Genomic DNA, 15,067 nt, shown 5'->3' on the forward strand with positions numbered 1-15,067 from the left:
TGGTGTGGAGTGCAAAAAAACGATGGATTTAGGCCCAGATCCTTTTACTGGGGTGAATGTATGACATTGTTCTACATTCTGTCCATCAACTGTGTTTTTTGCAATTTTCACCCCGAGTGTGCTGGGGATGCTCAGACGTGAGTCCCAGGCTTTCCACACCACGGGAGTCAAGCTATCCAGGCTGATGAAGGCTGATAGCCAGAAACCGGTCCTTGGATGCTTGATTCCGGTCTGGGAAAGACATGGCTTGGTAGTTCGGACTGGACTGTTCCCATGAGGCACAGGGTCAGAGCTGATTTGCATATAGCCAGTGTCTAACGCAGGGTGGTGTGGAGTGCAAAAAAACGATGGATTGAGGCCCAGATCCTTGTACTGGGGTGAATGTATGACATTGTTCTACATTCTGTCCATCAACTGTGTTTTTTGCAATTTTCACCCCGAGTGTGCTGGGGATGCTCAGACGTGAGTCCCAGGCTCTCCACACCACTGGAGTCAAGCTATCCAGGCTGATGAAGGCTGATAGCCAGAAACCGGTCCTTGGATGCTTGATTCCGGTCTGGGAAAGACATGGCTTGGTAGTTCGGACTGGACTGTTCCCATGAGGCACAGGGTCAGAGCTGATTTGCATATAGCCAGTGTCTAACCCAGGGTGGTGTGGAGTGCAAAAAAACCGATGGATTTAGGCCCAGATCCTTGTACTGGGGTGAATGTATGACATTGTTCTACATTCTGTCCATCAACTGTGTTTTTCGCAATTTTCACCCCGAGTGTGCTGGGGATGCTCAGACGTGAGTCCCAGGCTCTCCACACCACTGGAGTCAAGCTATCCAGGCTGATGATGGCTGATAGCCAGAAACCGGTCCTTGGATGCTTGATTCCAGTCTGGGAAAGACATGGCTTGGTAGTTCGGACTGGACTGTTCCCATGAGGCACAGGGTCAGAGCTGATTTGCATATAGCCAGTGTCTAACCCAGGGTGGTGTGGAGTGCAAAAAAACTATGGATTTAGGCCCAGATCCTTGTACTGGGGTGAATGTATGACATTGTTCTACATTCTGTCCATCAACTGTGTTTTTTGCAATTTTCACCCCGAGTGTGCTGGGGATGCTCAGACGTGAATCCCAGGCTCTCCACACCACTGGAGTCAAGCTATCCAGGCTGATGAAGGCTGATAGCCAGAAACCGGTCCTTGGATGCTTGATTCCGGTCTGGGAAAGACATGGCTTGGTAGTTCGGACTGGACTGTTCCCATGAGGCACAGGGTAAGAGCTGATTTGCATATAGCCAGTGTCTAACCCAGGGTGGTGTGGAGTGCAAAAAAACGATGGATTTAGGCCCAGATCCTTGTACTGGGGTGAATGTATGACATTGTTCTACATTCTGTCCATCAACTGTGTTTTTTGCAATTTTCACCCCGAGTGTGCTGGGGATGCTCAGACGTGAGTCCCAGGCTCTCCACACCACTGGAGTCAAGCTATCCAGGCTGATGAAGGCTGATAGCCAGAAACCGGTCCTTGGATGCTTGATTCCGGTCTGGGAAAGACATGGCTTGGTAGTTCGGACTGGACTGTTCCCATGAGGCACAGGGTCAGAGCTGATTTGCATATAGCCAGTGTCTAACCCAGGGTGGTGTGGAGTGCAAAAAAAAGATGGATTTAGGCCCAGATCCTTGTACTGGGGTGAATGTATGACATTGGTCTACATTCTGTCCATCAACTGTGTTTTTTGCACTTTTCCCATTCCCAGCAGGGTTCAGGATCTCAGCTACGCTTTTAAGCAAAGTCTGGTGGACAACACAGAGTTTTACAAATGCAGAACCAGAAAGGGGCTGAAGAGTCAGGGCAATCACAGATTTCAGTGCCGAGGCTTCTTCTAAATATATATTAGCCACTAACTCGGGGCGAGTGACTGCCCTGTCCCATCTGATTCTACGTCTGTTGCTGGAAAGAAGTGCTCGTTTATCAGGTTCTCTCCTTCCCTTTTTGCCATTCTTAGAACGACCAGGGCAAAGAAAGTCTACAATCAGGGGGTTGTGATCGCTTTCGGCTCTGGGTACCACCTTAAAATCGATGACTTTGTGCCATGCGCAGGCTTCAACGAATATGTAATCCAATCGGGCCACTTGGCCAGGTTTGTTAAAAGTGTGTTGTGCTGGTATGTCCGTACCAGCACAGCCATTGCATGCCCTAATTGAGTGGTTGAGCGTTAAGGCTAGGATTTGAACTGCCAATGGTGGCCACGACTTAGGCGGGGGACCCACCACCGGTGGGATCTTCCAGTAATTGTCCTCTTCAGATATAACACCATCCATAAGATCCCTCAGTGGCTCGAAGTGGGAATTGAAATCCCTCCCTATAACCAGAGTGGTCCCCTGGGGGATCCTGGGAAGGAACATAGAGAGTTCCTCGATGGTTTTAGACTCTGCTGTGGGACTAACAGGTCTGGAATATACATTCACCAGGACTAGTTTGGAGGCGTCAGGCCAGGTTAGAAGGATGCTTTGCACATCCTCCGTTGTTGTCTCCAAAGTCCTGGCACTGCACCCCAGATGAGTTTTCACCAAAATTGTCAAGCCTCCCGAGGGCCTTCCCCTTCCCCCCCATTTTGCGGGTATGGAGAAGGAAGCGAAACCGCTCCTGAATTGCTCTTGTCTTGCCCAGGTTTCCTGAAAGAAGCAGATATCACTCGAGTCAATAAAAGTGCCCCACTCGGGGCAAACCAGTTTGCTATGGAGCCCTGCAATGTTCCATGATATAATTTTTAACGATGATTTCCCAGCCATAGCCTCAGCAGAAGACTTAATGGGGTCCTTCTACCCGTTTGACCGAAGCATCTGGTTCTTCGTGACATCCCACCTTTCTGAGGGTATAGAAGCCGTCCCACCCAGTTCCCCCCGCAATTCCCCTTGAGCGCTATTCAGCCCATTCCTGTCTCTGTCTTCCCTGGTGAACTGGAGATTTTGTTGGTTTACTTGGCAAACTCGTCTATCCAGGTTTGTTCCCAACCAGTCAATCCACCAGGTCTAGAGAACTAAACCTGTTGACATGAAGATAGTTAGGGTACATGGGTGTGGGGAACTGATTGAACCTATGCCCTCCAGTAAAGCTCCTAGCTCCCACCCTAGTCCAGCCCTCTTCCCCCCAACTTGGAGCTGCATTGCTTGGTGGTGGGTAAAAGAAGGGCAGTGGGTGGGCCTGGATTGTGGTACCAACTGTGTCGCCCACCCAATTGCAAATATATGAAACAATGCCTGGATGTCTAAAATTAACCAAGACACAGTCCCCCTGTATGTGTTTGTTTAGGGGGCCCACCCAAGTGACCCTTCTAATCATAATAATTTCAGCTGCCTGTTGTGGTGGAACCGGTCTGTGAGTGTTCAACCAAAAGGCAACCTGGAGGAAAATGATTCGGGGGTAGTGCCGCTAAGCTCAGGAACACCAGTTAGTATGACTACCAGGGGGGCTGCCTCCGGGGGCAGGTTAATTGCCTTGATCCACCTAGCACGACCACCATCTAGTTTGTGACGCTCAACCTCTGCACTGCCTGGGCCTATACAACTAGAAACGTTAGCTCCGGGTGCACCCGGAGGTGCCTGTGTTCTCACAGGATTTGCTACTGGGGCCACATTTATGTTAGGAGCAGGCACAGGGGCTGGAACTAGGTCTCCCCTTCCACCAACCTGACCCTGCTGTGCAGTTGGAGCTTGCTTAAGATGGTTCATAATCTCCCCAGTGGCCTGTTCAATAGTTAGGAGCCTATTCTCTATGGAATTTAATCTGACCACTAGTGGGTTAAGCAAAGATTCCAAAGTAGTGCACAGTGCAGGGGTCAGCTTGTCTGTCCCTACCTGCGCATTGTCCCCAAATATGAATGCGATCGGCTGGGTTGGCACCAATCCTGAGGGAATACATTAGTGTCAGCGGTGGTTAGAGGGTGGACTTCCCTACTGCCGAGTGAGGTCATCGTGTGGTTTGGTTCAGTACCCTTATCAAGTTTAGCCTTTTTCCCGCCCCTCACCAGAGAGCCGCATTTCCTCTTAGGGACCGCCCCTTCCCTTGCTCCCCTTGTATGACTATTCGTGGATGACAACCCACCCTCTGATGTCCCCATGTTGGTAAGAGCTACAGATGGTGGTACAATTATAACTTCAGGGGTAATTGGTAAAGGAGCCCCGACCGCTCCTGGGCTATTTCCAAGATCATGTAAGACAGATGCAATAGTTTGTTCAATACTGTCCAATAGGGGAGTGGGAGAGGCCCCCCCCTTTCAGGCGTTTTAGCACTAGCTATTAGGCCTAGTGAAGACCTCCTCAGACTATCAATGCCTTGTGACAGGCGGCTCTCAACCACCGCAATCTCTTTTGAAAGAACAGAGTTCGCTCTCAATAATAAATTGTCCAATACCCCTGCGATCTAAGTAGTTGAGGCAGTAGTCTTACTCCTTGTCTCTCGACCCGCCATGATTTATAGGCACACCAGTCCTTGTATCTGGGTCAAGGATGGATCCCTCTGTCAGAGTGAAATAAACAGGGCCCAGAGGGATGGCCCGGTCCGGTCCTGCACGGTCTCTAACGGGCTACAACGGGCCCGCCCTTGGCCCGGGCTTCGCACGGGCACGTCCCGCGTGTGCGTGTATGGATGTTGTTGAAGTAGGTAGGAGGAGGGGTGCGGGAAGAGGACCCAGCTGTGGCCAGTGATGGCACGCAAGGCCCGCTGGTCCTCGCAGTCCCGACCCGGCTGTTAATCCTGGCGTGCTCTGCCCTTCGGTCGTGGAAAGTTCCCTTGCTCAGCCTCCGGTGCTCCGTGAGCCAAAGGAAAGGAGAATTCAATCTGTCAAGTGTCCACGCCTACGAGCGGCTCCCGCGGAGTGGGGGCCGCGAGGCGTAATATGCAGTCAGGGAGGAGGGTGCGGGAAGAGGACCCAGCTGTGGCCAGTGATGGCACGCAAGGCCCGCTGGTCCTCGCAGTCCCGACCCGGCTGTTAATCCCGGCGTACTCTGCCCCTCGGTCATGGAAAGTTCCCTTGCTCAGCCTCCGGTGCTCCCTGAGCCAAAGGAAAGGAGAATTCAATCTGCCAAGTGTCCACGCCTACGAGCGGCTCCCGCGGAGCGGGGGCCGCGAGGTGTAATGTGCAGTCAGGGAGGAGGGTGTGGGAAGAGGACCCAGCTGTGGCCAGTGATGGCACGCAAGGCCCGCTGGTCCTCGCAGTCCCGACCCGGCTGTTAATCCCGGCGTACTCTGCCCCTCGGTCGTGGAAAGTTCCCTTGCTCAGCCTCCGGTGCTCTGTGAGCCAAAGGAAAGGAGAATTCAATCTGCCAGGTGTCCACGCCTACGAGCGGCACCCTACATAATCACACACACAACCACACACACACACACACACACACAAACCACACACACAAACCACACACACACCTACACACACACAACCTTACACAAACAACCATGCACACACAACCACACACACACACAACCACACACACCCACAACCACACACACAACCACACACACACACAATCATAGCCACACACACAACCGATCACAACCACACACACACAACCACACACAACCACACATACAACTACACTGTTGGACCCGGCCTCATGGCGTGGTCCTACCCCTCCCGCATGGCGGGCCCAGGACGACAGCGGCCCTCCACCCAGCATCGGGCAGCCCTTTTGCCCGACACTGCACGCCCCAACATTGCTGGTCCGGTCACCATCTCGGACCCCCACTACCGGCCTGGCCCCATCGTGGGCCCCTCACGACCTAAGCACGAGGCCGCGCCCGACTCCATCTTGGGCCCACCACGTCAAGAGCACATGGCCTCGGCCCCGGCCCCTGCCCCAGCGAAGCCCAGACATCGAGGCACCAGTATCCACCCAGGTGGTCGAGTGGCCACTCGACAGGTCCCGGAGAAAAGGGAGTTTCGATGGCCCTCCAGCCGTCCCCGGACACCTAGTATCGATCGACCTACGGCCTCCCTGGGTGCTGACTCCACCCCCCTGCTGGGTGTCTGGACACCATCATCCCGGCCCCTCCAACCCCCAGGCGAGAGGGCCCAGACATCAAAGGACTCCAGGCCTATATCTGGGCCAGCCCCGGAGTAGGACGTCAGTTGTATCCTGGACTGGAAGCCCTGCTGACGCTGTCACGGCCGACACCAGAAGAACTCATTGCCTGTAACCTGAAGAGACCCTGAGAGCCTGCTGGCGCTGCCGCGGCCCACCTTTGCTGAACCATCTTGAGAGCCTGCTGGCGCTGCCGCGGCTGAACCATCTTGAGAGCCTGCTGGCGCTGCCGCGGCTGAACCCTCTTGAGAGCCTGCTGGCGCTGCCGCGGCTGAACCATCTTGAGAGCCTGCTGGCGCTGCCGCGGCTGAACCCTCTTGAGAGCCTGCTGGCGCTGCCGCGGCTGAACCATCTTGAGAGCCTGCTGGCGCTGCCGCGGCTGAACCATCTTGAGAGCCTGCTGGCGCTGCCGCGGCTGAACCATCTTGAGAGCCTGCTGGCGCTGCCGCGGCCTCCTCTCCGTGAAGACCACCTGTCGAGTCCTGCTGGCGCGGCCGCGGCTCGACCTCTCGGAACCCCCCGGCTCGAGGATTGAGAGCTGTGCACAGGGTATCCCTTCCTGTATCCATACCGAGACTGTCCCGCTACCCTGTCCCTTTTACAAGACTCTATAGATCCCTCGATCTGCCTGTATATACCGCTGAGACCCAGCAACCTTTATTCTTGATAAAGCCTAAGAACTTAACCTCTTGTGTGGTGTCCGTTTGTAGTGTTGTGGTTACTCTGCTGTACGATCCTAGGAGAGGACCCTCACCCAGGAGGCCTCTCGATAACGCTCGGCTACTTCTCGACGGAGGGGTGGACCTAGGGGTGGTCAGTCAGACATCTTCTGCCTCCCCCGGGATCCCCTTTCTAACATACACACACACACACACAAACACAAACACACACAACCACACACACACACAACCATACACATACAACCACACACACTCACAACCACACACACAATCACACACACAACCACACCCAACCACCCAACCACACACAACCACAACCACACACACAACAACACACACAACCACAAACACAACCACAATATCACACACACAGCCACACACACAGCCACACACACACACACACAACCACACACACACACAACCACACCCAACCACACACACACACATACAACCACAAACACAACCGCACACAAGCACACACAAAACCACAAACACAACACACACACAATCACACACATAACCACAAGCACACACAACCACAACCACACACACAGCCACACACAACCACACATACAATGACACACAACCACAACCATACACACAACCACACACACAACCATGCAACACATACACACACACACAACCACAAACACAACCACACACAACTACACACAAAACCACACATAAAACCACACACACAACCACACACACAAGCACACATACAACCACACATACATACAACCACACACACATAACCACACACACACATAAACACACACAACCACACACACATAATCACACACACAACCACCACAACCACACACTCTACTACACACACACAACCACACACAAAACACACACAATCACACCCACACACACAATCGCACACACACAACCACACACACAACCACACACAAAACCACACACACAACCCCACACAACCACACACAAAACCACACACAACCACAACCACACACACAATCAGACCCAACCACCCAACCACACACACAACCACACACACAACCACAAACAACCATGCATACACAACAACACACACACACAACCACACACACAACCACACACAACCGCGCACACAACCACACACACACAACCACACACACAACCACATGCTCAACCACACAATCACACACAACCACACAAACAGCACACAAATACACACACAACCACACACACACATAACCACACTAACAACCGCACACATCCAGACCCAACCACACATAAAACCACCCACAACCACACATACAACCACACACATACAACCACACACACACACAACCACACACAACCACACACATACAACCACACACACACAAACAACCACACACACAACCACACCCAACCACCCAACCACAACCACTACCACACACAAAACCACTCACAAAACCACAACCACACACACACACAACCACACACACAAGCATATGCACAACCAGACCAGACCCAACCACACACACAACCACACACAACCACACACACAACCATGCATTCACAACCACACACACACTACCACACACAAAACCACTCACACAACCACAACCACACATACACACAACCACACACACAACCACATACACAACCACATGCACAACCACACACAACCACACACAACACACAACCGCACACACAATCACATAAACAACCATACACAACCAGACCAAACCATACAAACAACCACACACAACCACACACACACACAACCACACACATACAACCACACACACACAAACAACCACACACACAACCACACCCAACCACCCAACTACACACAGAATCACACCCACAACTACACCCAACCACCCAACCACACCCGCAACCACACCCACAACCACACCCACAACCACACCCACAACCACACATACAACCACACACACACACAACCACACACAACCACACACAACCACACAACTACCCACACAACCACCCACACAACCACATACACAACCACACACACAGCCACAACACACACAACCACACACACACACACAACCACAACCACACACCCAACCACACCCAACCACACAAACACACAACTACACACACACACACACACACAACCACACATAACCACAACCACACACACAACCATAAGCCCACACACAACTACAACCAAATGTACAACCATACACACACACAACCACACACACACACATAACCACACACACACAACCAAACACACACACAATGACACAACCAAACACAACCACAAACACAACCACATGCACAACCACACAAACACAACCACGCTCACACAACCACTCACAGACAACCACGCACACACAACCACAGCCACACACACACAACCACACACACAACCACACACACAACCACATACACAACCACAAATACATCACACACACAGCCACACACACAACCACACACGCACAACCACACACAACCACACACAACCACAAGCACACATACATACAACCACAACCACACACACAACCACACACACACACAACCACACACACAACCACAAAGACAATATCACACACACAACCACACACACAACCTCACACACAACCACAAACACACAAAACCACACACAACCATAACCACACACACAACCACACACACAGCCACACACACACAACCATGCAACCACATACACACACAACCACACACAACTACACACACACAACCACACACACAACCACACACACAACCACACATACACACAACCACACACACACACAACCATGCACACACATAAACACACACAACAACACACCACAACCACACACACAACCACACACACACAACCACAACCACAACCACACACACCACAACCACACACACACACACCCACACACACAACCACAAGCACACACACAACCCAACCCACACAACTACACACACACAATCACACACACCCACACAACCACACACACAACCAAACACACAACCACACCCAATCATACCTAACCACACAACCACACACAACCAAATACAAAACATTACACATACAGCCACACACACATCCACATACACACACACAACCAACACACACACAACCAAACCCAACCACATGCACACACATACAACCACAACCACACACAACCACAAACACACAACCACAAACACAACATCACACACACAACCCACACACAACCACACACATAACCACAAGCACACATAACCACAACCACACACACAGCCACACACAACCATACATACAACCACACACAACCACACACACAAACACACACAACCACACACACACAACCATGCAACCACAAACACACACAACCACACACAACTATACACAACTACACACACAACCACACACAAAACCACAAACACACAACCACACATACAACCGCACATACACACAACCACACATACACACACACACACATAAACACACACAACCACACACACACAACCACAACCACACAACCACACACACACAACAACACACACAACTACAACCACACACACAACCCAACACACACAACCACACACAACCACACAACCACACACACACACCACACAACCACACACACCACACACACACAACCACAAAAACAATGACACACACAACCAAACCCAACCACCCAACCACACACACACAACCACTCATACACAACCACACACACTCAACCACATACACATCCACATCTACACACACAACCACACACACACATACACACAAGCACACACACAACCACATACACAACCCAACACACACAACCACACACACACAACCACACCCACACACACAACCAAACACAGAACCACAACTACAACCACAAGCACAACCACCCACAACCACACACACAACCACACATACAACCACACACACACACAACCACACACAACTACACACACACAACCACACACACAACCACACACACACAACCACAAACACAGCACACACAAACACACACACACACAACCACAACCACACACACAACCACACACACACAACCACACAAACACACAACCACACACACAACCACACATAACCACACACACAACCATAAGCCCACACACAACTACAACCAAATGCACAACCATACACACACACAACCACACACACACAACCACACACACACATAACCACACACACACAACCACACACACAGCCACACACACACACACAATGACACAACCAAACACAACCACAAACACAACTACACGCACAACCACACAAACACAACCACGCACACACAACCACACACACACAACCACACCCACCCACAACCACAACCACACACACAACCACATACACAACCACAAATACAACATCACACACACAGCCACACACACAACCCCACACACACACACACTCGCACATCCACACACAACCACACACACATACATACAACCACACACACAACCACACACACACACAACCACACACACAACCACAAACACAACATCACACACACAACCACACACACAACCTCACACACACACAACCACACACACACACACACAACCACACACACAACCACAACCACACACATAACCACAAGCCCACACAACCACACACACAGCCACACATAAAACCACACACAACCATAACCACACACACAACCACACACACAGCCACACACACACAACCATGCAACCACATACTAAGCATGAGCGCAAAATCCGCTCCGATCGCGGATTTTGCGGATTTTCTGTAAATTCGCGGTCCGCGAACTCTCGCGAATTTACCGAAAATCCGCAATCCGCGAGCGGCGGATTCCGCGGTCAAAAGTTCAAAGCCTAATTTACGATGGCGCCGGAAAGCTGCCAGCGCCATCCTCAAATAGTTACTTAATTAGCTTCAACAGGAAGCTCTAATAGATAAGATACAGCAGGGGCTCGAGCGCCTGCTTTATTTTATCAGTTGGAGTTTCCTGTTGAAGCTAATTAAGTAACTTTTTCAGGATGGCGCTGGCAGCTTGCCGGCGCCATCGTAAATTATTTACGATGGGGAAAAACGGTGGTGTCTTCTTGAATAAATATGAAGGGCAGGGTTCATTCTGGCACGACGGTCCTGGCACAAAAAATAAACCTCAACAGGAAACACTTGCAGATATCAATAAAGCATGTGCCCTAGTTGAAGCTTAAATTCAGTGACTCATTCATCAGCCCAAAATCAATCGTGAGCGTTGTGGAGGCTGGGCAGGTGTGCCTTCTTCCCAAATATACCATCGAAAATCCGCTGTGATGCAGGCCAGAGGCATTTGCATCTTTGACTTTCACGAGCGCAATCCCCGTGCTGTTCCTGTGACCGGGAGCTTCTGTCTCTTAATCTGCCGCTCTGATCGGTCTCTGACCTTTTATACACACAAGAGGCATGTGCGCTCGCATGGAAGCCCCGTCCGTTTGTCCCCGCCCACACACTCGAGGAAGCCCCGCCCCCAAATCCGCCGATCCGCAAAATCCGCGGATTTTGCGGATCCACGATCCGTGAATTCGCAAATTCGTGAATCGTGGATCCGCAAAATCCGCCCATGCTTACCACATACACACACACAACCACACACAGAACCACATACAACTACACAGACACAACCACACTCACAACCACACATACAACCACACATACACACAACCACACACACACACACAACCATACACACACATAAACACACACAACAACACACACAACCACACACACAACCACACACACACAACCACAACCACACACACACACAAACACAACCACAACCACACACATAACCACAAGCCCACACAACCACAACCACACACACAGCCACACACAAACACACATAAAACCACACACAACCATAACCACACACACAACCACACACACAGCCACACACACACAACCATGCAACCACATACACACACACAACCACACACAGAACCACACACAACTACACAGACACAACCACACTCACAACCACACATACAACCACACATACACACAAACACACACACACACACAACCATACACACACATAAACACACACAACAACACACACAACCACACACACAACCACACACACACAACCACAACCACACACACACACAAACACAACCACACACACACACAAACACAACCACACACACAACCCAACCCACACAACTACACACACACAATCACACCCACCCACACAACCACACACACAACCAAACACACAACCACACCCAATCATACCCAACCACACAACCACACACAACCACAGACACAACCACATACACAACCACAAACACAACATTACACATACAGCCACACACACAACCACATACACACACACAACCAACACACACACAACCAAACCAAACCACATGCACACACATACAACCACAACCACACACACAACCACACAACCACACACAACCACAAACACAACATCACACACACAACCCACACACAATCACATACACAACCACACACATAACCACAAGCACACACAACCACAACCACACACACAGCCACACACAACCATACATACAACCACACACAATCACACACAGAACCACTCACACAACCACACACACAACCACGCACACACAACCATGCAACCACATACACACACAACCACAGACAACCACAGACAACTACACACAACTACACACACAACCACACACAAAACCACAAACACACAACCACACACACAACCACACATACAACCACAAATACACACAACCACACACACACACACACACACATAAACACACACAACCACACACAACCACACACACACAACCACACACACACAACCACACACACAACCACACACACACAACCACACACACAACCACAACCACACACACAACCCAACACACACAACCACACACACACAATCACACCCAAACACACAACCACACACACACAACCACACCCACAACCACATACACAACCATACACACACAACCACACACAACCACACAACCACACACACCACACACACCACACACACACACACACACACAATCACAAAAACAACGACACACACAACCAGACCCAACCACCCAACCACACACACACAACCACACATACACAACCACACACACTCAACCACAACCACATACACATCCACACACACAACCACACACACACATACACACAAGCACACACACAACCACATACACAACCCAACACACACAATCACACACACACAACCACACCCACACACACACAACCAAACACACAACCACAAGCACAACCACACACAACCACACACACAACACACATCCACACACACAACCACACAAACAACCACACACACAACCAGACCCAACCACCCAACCACACACACAACCACACAAAACCACACACACAACCACTCACAACCACACATACAGCCACACACACACACAACCACACACACACACACACACAACCACACAAGCAGCCACACACACAACCACACACAACCACACAACCACACACAACCACCTACCCACACACACAACCACACCCACACACACAACCACACATACAACCACACACAACCACACACACACAACCACACACAACCACACACAACCACACACACTCAACCACACCCAACCACACAACTACCCACACAACCACACACACAACCACAAACACAACACACACAACCACACACAACATAATCCACATCCACAACCACACACACAACCACACACACACAACCACACACACAACCACACACACATAACCACACACACACAACCACAGACACAACCACAATCACACACAGAACCACACACACAACCACAACCACAACCAAATGCACAACCACACACACAATCACAACCACACAACCACAACCACACATCCACACATACAACCACACACACAACCCCACATACACAACCACACACCCACACAACCACATGCACAACCACACCCACATACACAACTACAACTACACAGGCAACCACACACAACCACACATACAACCACACAAATGCACACAACTACATACACACAAACACACAACCACACACTGACACTCAACCACACCCAACCACACGCACAACCACAACCACACACACACACACAACCACTACCACACACACACAACCACACACACACACACACAACCACACACACAACCACACATACACACACACACAACCACACACACAACCACACACACAACCACACACCCAACCACACACAACCACACACACAACTACCCACACAACTACACAACCACACACACAACTACACAACCACACACACACAACCACACACACAACCACACACACACAACCGCACACAACCACACACACAACCACATATCAATGGCCTCTCAGACAAACTAGAGGACCCCGAAATATCAACCTATTTAAAATCTTTTGATTTGATCTTGCTACAAGAAACTTGGGAAGAA

This window comes from Lissotriton helveticus, chromosome 3_2 (genome assembly GCF_964261635.1).
Source record: "Lissotriton helveticus chromosome 3_2, aLisHel1.1, whole genome shotgun sequence".
Lineage (NCBI taxonomy): Eukaryota > Metazoa > Chordata > Amphibia > Caudata > Salamandridae > Lissotriton > Lissotriton helveticus.